At 46.2% G+C, this 11,063-nt stretch overlaps 1 non-coding gene across 1 annotated transcript; it reads right to left on the bottom strand.

The window, feature by feature from the left end:
- Window positions 1-7,852: 7,852 nt before the first annotated feature.
- Window positions 7,853-7,959, bottom strand: LOC146854279 (U6 spliceosomal RNA). The gene has a single exon (XR_014981752.1). It is a non-coding gene; the product is annotated as a U6 spliceosomal RNA (small nuclear RNA).
- Window positions 7,960-11,063: the final 3,104 nt, after the last annotated feature.

The following is an 11,063-nucleotide window of genomic DNA, read 5'->3' on the forward strand; positions in this document are numbered from 1 at the left end:
ACAGATCTCCCTCCCTGGCATTCCCTTCCTTTCCTTCCCCCACTTGATCCTTCCGCTGACCTGTGCTGTAACGGCAATCAGGCTTGGTTAGATCAAGAGGTGGACCCCTCATTCATCAACTCGGTCCTGAGGACCGGTCGGCGTAACACCTCTTCCCCCAGGCTTCCTCGTGCGGATTCTTCCGACAGTCTGCCCTGCTGCACCCGCTCTCTACTCCGGTTCTACTTTGACGCGTGGATCACTGTAGGTTATGCGCTCATTTCTAGTCCCCGCAGGTGCAAGGGTCCTTTGCAGCCACTCTCGGTGGCTCACCACTCCAGGGCTATGCTAGATAACGCAAACTGGGGCACCACAACCGAGAGGCGGTCATTAGTCTCAGACGGAGAGGCATGCTGGGCACTGGAATCGCAGAATGCAACCACCACGGCTTCGGGCCCTCAAACTGACGAGATGACACCGGGGGCACCAAGTATTCAGAGGGGTGTTCCCCAGAGCCCCAGGGAGTCAGGAGTGCACATCCGATAGGGCCTCCCACAGCCGGTGAATATTGCCAAGGCTTGCGCTGCTATGGCAGTCAGAGGGAGAGTTTTCACTATTGAGTACGCGCCGCCACCCTTAACTGCCTCGCGGCGGGCGCGCTTACCTCAACTCAGTGCGTGTGACTGTGCACCGATCACCCGTTCACTTTAGCGGGTCAGGATTGCCGCTGCTGCTGCATATGTTTGCAATCTCCCACAGCCGGGGTTTTTTTTCAAGGTCCACGATGATGTGGCAGGCAGAGGGAGGGTTTCCTCCATTGAAGACGCGCCGCCACCATTAACAGCCTCGCGGCCGGCGCGCTTACTTCGGTGCGTGTGCCTTTCAGGGGGGTCACTTGTTCACACCAGCGAGTCCACGATTTCCGCTGCCACCGCAGGCATCAGCATCTTCCCAGGGTGCTCCGGCCATGGAGGGAATCGCGGCGAAACCCTGAACTGCAGCGCCACCACCGAGCGACGGCAGGTCAGCTGGAGCACTCTTCTGGCGGGCTGGGGCACCGTGGGTCCCGGCTTCAGGCCCCGATGTAGGCCGCAACTTTGCGGGGGCAAAATCTCGAGCGTCCAGCTCGACCCGCGCACCGGAGCAGGCGGGTTGGGCTCCGCTGGTGTTTCGGTGTTAGGGACTTTCGATGGGTGTGGCGGATGATCATTCAGGATGAATGTGGGTTAGGACAGACGACAGAGCTCACTCACAACGTGGCCATCTTCCTTCCGCGCTTGGCCACGCCCGAAGGTTTAGAATTTTTAATCACTCTTTTTGCCTCTGGCTTATGCCAGACTACTATTTATTTTTCTTAACATACATTATATCATTTTGTATGTGTAGAGTACATTCAATACCATCTGGTTCGGCAAACAATGAAAGTTCTATTGATTAACATCATAGCATCAATTCCAGGATGTAGTCATCTATAGGAAAAGCAAACCGTGGTCGAACAGTAGTACCCCAACTTGATGAACTATTAGTACTTAGGTAATTCAATAGTGCCTAAAGGTATATATCTAAAGGCTGCATATTCAATAAGTAACACCAATCGGGGTCTGAAACCATCCCCTTTCCTTTCCCCAAATCCCCTGTCCTTACGGCAAACTACTAATACTGTAATCTTTGTGAACCATGTTCAGATAGGTAATGATCCAACTAAACTACTAAATCCATTGATTCAGCGCAATTAGTCGTAGGATTTACCACTTGTGCCAAGACATCCTTTAATTTGCAGCCTGTGAATAGCCTTTTCTCCTCGGCTCAACCAGTCTCAACTACCGAGTGATTAAATCTGGTAATATAAATTAACAGTTCTTTATGGCCTTGTTTTAATGTTAATAACTCATTGTCTAAAGAAAGAGTGTGATTTATTATCAAAAAATTGGTTCCTTATCTGATCACAACAGATCATTTCTCTGACTTCCTGCTGTAATTAAGTTAAAACTTATATATGAGATAGAGTAGAGTCAGAATCCATCGCTCAGGTTGGATGAGAGTATGGGCTAGACAATGTAACTGGAGAACTGCATTCTTCTGTCTTTCACTGTCTTCATCATGATTACTTATTACAATAATATGTGGGTTAATAGTAGCAACATTAATACGAGAGAAAACACACAGGACAGACCCCTATAACACGCCACAAATGCCTGACACAGATGTCTGCAGGGTGTAGTGAGCATTTGAAGGCAAGAGTGATATCTCAGTAACTTGATGTCAAAAGTCCTGCATCTAACTGTAGCGGTGTAAGGATATACCTTAGCTGTATCTCTGTTTAACCAACTATCTATATTCTGACATGAGAATGGTTATTCCTGAAACTAAAACATCCTAGAGCTAAGTATCTTAGATAGATGTTAGTAAGATAACTACCTCAACCTTCGTAACTATGCTCTCTCTGCTGAAGAATAATTTAGTTCCTACTTGACTCTTTTTGCCTCTGGAAAAGTCATTAAGTAGAATTAATGTTCTGTTTTTCCTATCTTACCAATTCATAAATTCCTTACTAAGAACTCTCATTAACTTGCAAATGAATGATATATACTTAGCATGTAGAACAGTATCTTGTCATGAGAATTCTTCCAGGTCGTCACAGGTTCAAACCCCATGTTTAAATACAACAATATATACAGCCCTTAATAATGTTCAAAGTTAATAATTCAAACATTTTTCAAAGTTTGATTTCTTTATACAACTTGATTTCCAGAATACTTTTCTGTATTCCCAAATTTCCTCGAACAAACACCTAAGGAAGCAACTTCTCTTAGCAAACATAAAGTTTGATTCTATTTAGCAAGGTCTTGACTGCAGCAACATTGTTTCATAATTGCCTAGCAAGGACGCTGTGAATTCTATGTGAGGACTGGAGGCTTCGAATTAGGCTGTTCTTTTCTTCACTTTATTCATTCCAGCAGCAATCAGTAAATAAAATATAACCAAACTACATTTCCCATGACCACAAGGGTAATGGAAAAAGTCCCACAGCAATATCCAATCCTGAAACAGGACATCCGATGACTTCCCCTTGAGGCCACTCTACCCTCCTCTTTCTTTGCTGTTCCAGCAGTATTAAGATAAGTGGACAGTCTTCTCTGACTGATTGTTGCTTTACAATTTGTTTAAAAATTGCACTTATTGTCTATGCGCGACTGTTTTTGGGCATAATTGTTTTGTCTTCGCCCTTTGTGCGCGCTGCGATCTACTTTATTTCTTTTTCCGGCTGCGATAGCATCTCCCCGTTCCCTGAAGGTGCTGCCCTCCCACCAGTAGAGGACTGCGCACATGTTGAAAAATGCACTCCGCTCATCGTTACCTCCCGTGGTTGGTGAGCCTCATTTCCGCTAGGTAATTAATGCTGAGAGGATCACGTGGCTGTTATGCTGTTCGAAACCAGTCAAATGCAAGGGAATATTCCTTTCTTTAGCATTTCAACCCTTGGTGCCAGTTTAAAGAGCCCCCTGCCTGGAATTTAACGCCCAGACTTCGGGTAAGAACAATTTCAATGACGGGATAAGCCCAGGCAGGAGAACACCCTCCGCAACAGCAGGGAGCAGTGGTCCCAAGGCTCAGCCCACATTCCTACCATAAGGGTTTCTGATAATTACAGGGTAATCCCTACATTAACTCCCCTCTTTTTCTGCCTTTTATTCCTCAACTTTTAGGTATTATGGAGGACTTTGATGATCAGTATTTTTATGAGGAGGAGGAGGATGAGGGGAATATTACTTACCTTCCCATTGATGACCACTTCTGTCAAGTTCTGGACTCCTCCATCGTCAAGGCGGTATCTCCGATGGTAGCGCCCTTGGAGAGGAAAACCAATCCACTCCAGGCCCAGTGCCAAAAACCCCTTGAACCAAGGGAAGACCTGTCTGGGGCTAAGAACCCCCCACCTCCAGGGCAGCACCCCACCACTGCCCTAGACCACAAAAGGAAACGTGCTGAAGATGCTGGTGTGGATACCGATGTATTTGCGCGGCTGAAGAAGGCTTTTATGGATGCCCAGCCCTCACCAACTCCCGCTCATACCCAGAGGATCTGGAAGGACCCTCGGGATACTCTGATACCTTACCTACGGGGGATCCTGACGATTACCCCCAGATCTCGGATGGTGATGGTTATTCGGGCAAACCATGGCATCTGGCAAGGGCAGATTAGGCCACAGATTCTGAGGCATGGAGTGATATGTTGAACCCTGATGACCTCTTACACCCAAGGTCAGCGGAATGGTTTCTGGTCCCTAAGGTAGCAGCATACATGGTCGCCAGACTTCGTAAGCCGCTCGACAAGGAGGTTAGGAGTTAGGAGTTGCCTGTGAGCGGAATGCCCCAGACCGACCTTGGAGGGGAAGCTTGCCCTCACACCAAAAGTGGACCCTAAGATGGCCACTTTCCAGGCCAAGTTTATCCGAGACCCTAAGAAGGGCCTAGATCGTTCTTGGAGGACGTGCCAGGACAAGCTCCTAGGCTCAGTGGGTCCCCTAGCAAAAACATTATATATGGCAGAGGACGCCAAGTCCTCAGGCACTCTTATTTCCCCGGAGACCCTCTCTAGCTGGGCGCAGAGAGCGGTTATTTTCCTCGGTAATGCAAATACGGCCATCTCTACGGAGCGTTGCAGATCATTGTTGATAAAAATGTACCCTAAGTTAGGGGAACTGGCCACCTCAGAGGCCAGACCGGTGGCGGAGGGCAATCTCTTTGGAGATCACTTTGTTAAGGAATTGGGCAAGTTTGTTAATATGTTCAACTCTCTTGACAAGGCACAAACGTCTATTAAACGCATCTTCACCCCACATGTTTTTGGAACAGCCGGTCGTGGCAGGGGGCACTCGACCGGCCATCCCTATAACCAAGCCTCCTATAAATCTGCAGAACAGTGAGAAGGACAGTGGCAGGACCCAATAAGTTCAGGAACTTCTACCACACTAGACCACACCCATGCCGGAGAGGCGGCAGAAGATGAGGAAATGGAGCCTACAACAATCAGCAAGGTGAGAGTTCAGAGGTTGCTGGATATAACAATTGGGGGCAGACTGCAATGTTTTATCCACAATTGGACCTCTTTAACTTCGGATGCCTGGGTGTCACAGACAGTACAAGGTTTCCAAATAGAGTTCTTCAAGTATCCTACGCAGTTAGTTCACCCAAGACCCCTTTCCTTCCCAAGGGAACAGAGGGACCTAATAGACAGGGAAGTCACAGATCTCTTGCAGAAAAGGGCCATTGTGATCTCATCCCTCCACCCGATGGGGATTCCTCAGCAACATCTTTCTGGTGGAGAAGCGGGATGGGGGCTATTGCCCAGTCATAAACCTCAAAGAGTTCAACGAGTGGCTTGTCTAGCGCCACTTCAAAATGGAAGGTATTCATCTCCTCAGAGACCTTCTCCAGAGTCAGGACTGGATGGTCCTCCTGGACCTCAAGGATGTGTAACTTATGATTGCAATCTTTCCCTCGCACAGACGTTTTCTTCAGTTCCAGTGAAACTCCAGTGAAGTCGCAGATCTCTTGCAGAAAAGGGCCACTGTGATCTCATCCCTCCACCCGACGGGGTTTCCTCAGCAACATCTTTCTGGTGGAGAAGCGGAATGGGGGCTATTGCCCAGTCATAAACCTCAAAGAGTTCAACGAGTGGCTTGTCTATCGCCACTTCAAAATGGAAGGTATTCATCTCCTCAGAGACCTTCTCCAGAGACAGGACTGGATGGTCCTCCTGGAACTCAAGGATGCGTAACTTACGATTCCAAACTTTCCCCCGCACTGACGTTTTTTCCAGTTCCAGTGAAACTCCAAAATATTAGAATTCTCATCTCTTCCTTTTGGTCTATCCTCCGCTCTGTGGTGTTTCACCAAGGTGATGAAGCCGGTGGTGGAAGCCCTTAAAGCAAAGGGGGTCCGATTGATCGTTTACCTGGACGATATTCTCATAATGAACCAGTGCCCTCGAAGCTTGCTCACCCAGCTACAACAAGCAGTAAGCCTGTTGGAATCCCTAGGGTTTGTCATCATCAAATACAAGTCGGAGCTCAATCCCTCTCAGAAGATGCAATTCCTGGGTTTCATGATAGACTGAGTCAGCACGACCCTGAGCCTTCCTTCCCGCGAACTGGCCAAAATCAGACACGAACTGAGGTGAACTCTAACCAAGACCAAAATCTCTCTTCGCCACCTAGCCAGAGTGGTGGGCCTCCTGTCATCATCAATACAGGCCATATTTCCAGGTCACCTCCACTACAGGGCCATTTCAGTGTCTCAAGTGCTCTCACCTTCACAATGGCCTTTCTTATTCCCAATTTGTGCCCCTCTCAGAGGAGGCCAGGAACGAACTGCAATGGTGGGTCTCCCACATGGAGGCATGGAACGGTCGGGTGATTTTCAGAACCCAACCCAACCTAGTCATAGAATCCAACACCAGTGGTTCAGGATGGGGTGCCCGGTGCAGGGTTATATCTACAGGAAGAAAATGGTCTTCCTCAGAACAGGGCCTCCATATAAATTGCCTGGAGCTAATGGAAGGATCGTTCGCAGTGAAATGTTGGACCAATGCTGTGTCCTACTCAAGATGGACAACGTGGCAGCGTTAAGATATATCAATCATCTTGGGGGGACAAGATCCAAAGCCCTATCGGACTTGGCGCAAGATCTTTGGGAATACTGTCTGTCCAATCAGATTTCGCTTTCAGCGGAGCACCTTCCGGTAATGTCCAATCAGGTTGCGGACTGGTGCTCCGGGCATTGGAAGGACACCAGCCTGTGGAAACTACATCCCGAGGTATTCCAGGCACTACAATCTCGTTGGGGCCCCTTCTCGATAGAACTCTTTGCCTCCCTGCTGGATACCCAACTGCAGAGGTATTACAGTTGACGCCCGGAGGAAGCGGCGGCGGATGCATTCCTTCAGGACTGGAGTGCAGAGCAGGGTTCCGCTTTTCCCCCTTTTGCGATGATAATGAGAGAGTGTCCACCCAGGTGAGGAGACAGCGGGCGGATCTAGTGGTGATCACCCCAATCTGGAGGTCTCAAGCATGGTTTCCGGTTCTGATGCAACTTTCTTGGGATTTTCCAATCCGTCTACCCCAATTTTGGGATCTCCTGCGAGATCCTCAAGGGAATCATCATCACCTCCTTCTCATGAGCGGTCTTCACCTGATGGCCTGTCGGGTTTCAGGCAACGCTGGAAAGTGGCAGGCCTTTCGGCAGACGCTGCCTGGCTGCTTACAAAGTCCTCAGCAGAGAGCACTAGCAAGCGATACAGCTCCGCCTGGTCTAGATGGGGGAGTTGGTGCCTTCGACAACAGGTGGATCCAATGGTGGACGATGTTGTCTATGTCCCTAATTTCTTAGCCTCTCTGGCAAAGAAGGGCCTGGCCTAAAGGTTCATCAATACATTCCATTCGATAATATCGGCGGGCCGTGTTCCAGTGGATGGTCATCCAATAGGGGAGCATCCGTTAGTGTGCAACTTACTGAGAGGTATGAGACTGTCCGTACCTCCAGAACCTCGGTCCTCTGCCCTTTGGGATGTTAACAAGTTCTTAAATTTGTTTCCCTCATGGCCATCGAATAAGTACCTGTCGAGAAAACAAATGTCAGCAAAACTGACAACTCTTCTATGTTTGATTATTTTTTTTTAACAATTTTATTGAGTTTGCAATTGCATCTTACATTAACAAGGTTGTAGCAACTGACACGCTTTACATATTTTCACTATGGAGGTTTACCAGTCTGTCAGGGGCACAAGATGATGTATGCATAGGGAGGTTAGCTATTGGTTTCCCTTGTGTGAGCATGCCTAGTCGTGGTGCGTCTTACTATAGCTGATATAGAAACATATGGAAAGCTTCATGGATTTGCGTGTCATCCTTGCGCATGGGCCATGCTAATCTTCTCTGTGTCGTTCCAATTTCAGTATATGTGCTGCCGAAGCGAGCACACTCTTATATGTTTGATATCCTGCTGCAGGGTTTCTGACGTGCAAGCCTTGGATTTCATGGGCTGAGTCTTTACTCCAGAGGGAGTTACATTTCATATTTCTTGGAGAACCAAGTGTAATTCAAAGTCGGTGTCCTATCCAGCTTTTCCAGCTGTCCCCAAATTATGTGTGGTCAGAGCACTCAAAGCCTATGACGTGGCAACTGTCGACATTCGTCCACAGGGCATCAGACAACTGTTTATAGCTTTCACTAAACCAGATAGGGCAGTTTCCTCTCCTACGATTGTGAGATGGGTTCGCTGGGCTATGCAAGACGCAGGGATAGACACCTCTCAATTCGTTGTTCATTCTGTTCGGGGTGCAATGGCTTCGAAAGCTTTCTCTTTGGGGGTGCGACTGGAGGATATCCTTAATGCCGCAGACTGGTCATCAGATTCCACCTTCAAGCGATTCTATTTCAAGCCAGTGTTATAACTGGCATCTCTGGTGGTGGACAAGCTTTAAACTAGCCTAATCCGAAGCCTCCGGTCCTGACATAGAAAGAAACATTTCCTAGCTATTGTAAAGGAAAGTTTAATTTCTACTAAGGACACAGAGGCGAGGATTAACCCACCCATTTTGACATCGCTCCCAGAACGCCTATGTATGTGAGGTGAGTAACTTATTTTCAATTTCTCTGATTGTTCTGAGGTTAACCTGATTGTTCTTTTGGCAATGTTCTGGATGTTGAAATCACTGTCATTTGAGGAGGTACATGTTCCCTAGTCTGGAATTGCAACTTCTCCTTATTTTACTTAAGTGCTGACGCCACTAAACAAGAGTAATCTGAAGAATTGCTGGATGTGGTCGCACAAAGAAAGCGGAGGGTAGAGCGTCCTCAAGGGGAAGTCATCGGATGCCCTGTTGTGGGATTGGATGTTTCTGTTGGACTTTTTCTGTTTCCATTACCCTTGTGTTCATGGGAAATGTAGTTTGGTATTATTTTGTTTACTGATGGCTGCTGGAATGAAGAAAGTGGAGAAAGAACAGCCTAATCCTCCACTCTGCGTCCTTAATAGAATTGAAACTTTCCTTTATGATAGCTAGGAAATTTTTCATTACGAAGGAAAGTATACCTATTAATTCAAGACTGCTGCTGCTGTTTCCAAACAACATGAAAGTTCAGGGATTGCGGAGAAATGTAGCTCATCATTTGGGTGCTGTCAAGTAGTGTGTTCTCCACACATGCGTAGCCTCACATCAGACACTGACACTCTGTAAGCACCACCAGCCTTTCCTCCTCTGGAATGGACTGAGAGCGAGCTATGCTCCCCCAGACCAACAAGCAGTGAATCAAACCTCCTGACATGGCTCTGGCAGTTTGGTAAACAAGACTTTTGAAAATGAGGGGCACTGAAAGATAATATTATTAGAGTCAAAAAAGCTGTCTCATGCAATTTGGCGAGAGACTACTGATAATGAAAGAAACTTTATAACATCTCAATTTAAATATCTTAATTCTAGACGTTAAGCAGAAGAATTTTACAAATCGTTCAAAAATTGGTTTTGATTGATTTGAATGGCCAATTGAGAAAATATTTATTGAATGGTATATATTTTCCTATCAAGAAAAGTCAAAATGTAAAACTATATCAATCAGAGCAAAGACTGGCAGTGAATTGCAAACCTGACAAATTTCCAATTTGTGCCCCTTTTCAGATTGTGCAAATGGGAATTTCATGCTATTTATTTCCAACCAGATCCATGCCATGTTTTACCTGGAGTAAATGGCACAGAGTAGAGATAAATGCTGCCTGAATCAGACATCTGTGTTGGGCGTGAAATAGTGTCTGCTCCTGCAAAAGAATTTGCCCGGGCCATAGTTCAATTTTGGACATTAGTGTTTTAATTCAATAAAATGTGCCTTGGAAAATCTTCACCTGAAGACAAATATCAGATGGGTAGAGTGAAAGAGTTATTTAATAACAACAAAATTAAATTCACAAGTTTAGCTTTTTAGACGCCCAGCATAATTTACATAGGATAATATTACATAAGATAATATTCCACATTTTGGAAGTGATGAGAACAAATCCCAAGAAGATCAGATCAAGAGAAAATTATTAGTGCCCGAGTCGTATTGGATTGAAAGTCACTTAAACCAAGGTTTAATAAATCACCTAGATGCCTCAAAGTGAGTGTTGCGCTTAATATGAATATTTAACATAACATTACTTAAATGCCAAGTGAACATGGTCTATGAATCTGCTTATTAGATTCTTGCTTGGGTGTCCAGTCTTTGCATGGCATAAGATGCCATAGTGGCTCAGTATTACTTATTTTCTTCCTTGTACCGTGACCCTCCCTTTCTAAAACAGGGAGGCCTATCACTTGCCTATTATTCCCTGCCTCAGCTGAATATTTTTATTTTCAGATAGGATCCTCCAGGGAGCTACACTCTACGGGGCTCTTTTTGTTGCGCCATGTAATGGACTCTTCCTGCTCGGTTCTCTAGTGCCCTGTTCCTGAGTCAAATTCAAGGTTGGAACCTTTTCAAAAAGAATATTAATTGAAAGCCAAACACAATTCCTCTAACTGCAAAAAATTTGCTAATGGAACTTAGCTTCTGATCCCAGAATACTACTGGATTCTCCAATAAAGGATGATCTTCTCCCACCTTCACCATTTCTGCCTCCACTTTCTCTTCCATCCATGGCAAGATGTCAGGTTACTTGGATGTCTTTAGCCCTTTCTACCCCGATGCATATCTTAGAGTGGATTTTTAAATTCTCAACCTCTTCCACTCTGTCAGTCACCTTCCTTTCCTCTGCAGTATATGTTCTTGCTATCCTGGCCGGCCCAGGTGTATGGTCTCCATTCTACTCCTTCAATGCAGTGCCAGTGAATTTGGGGGGCACCGGGCAAGAAATGTTTGGGGCCTCTGATCAGAATAATTCTTAATTTTATTACTCATTTTCTACTAATTCAAGCCCCATGATGACAGACAATATTGGCTTGCATATTAATGATTGTGATACAGAAATAGAAAGAAGTGAGAGAGAAAAAGTTCATTCCACAGGGGCCCCTTGGAAAGTGGGGGGCAATTCCCACAGTTGCCCTTGCTT

The sequence above is a fragment of the Triturus cristatus genome, chromosome 4_1 (assembly GCF_964204655.1).
Source record: "Triturus cristatus chromosome 4_1, aTriCri1.1, whole genome shotgun sequence".
NCBI lineage: Eukaryota > Metazoa > Chordata > Amphibia > Caudata > Salamandridae > Triturus > Triturus cristatus.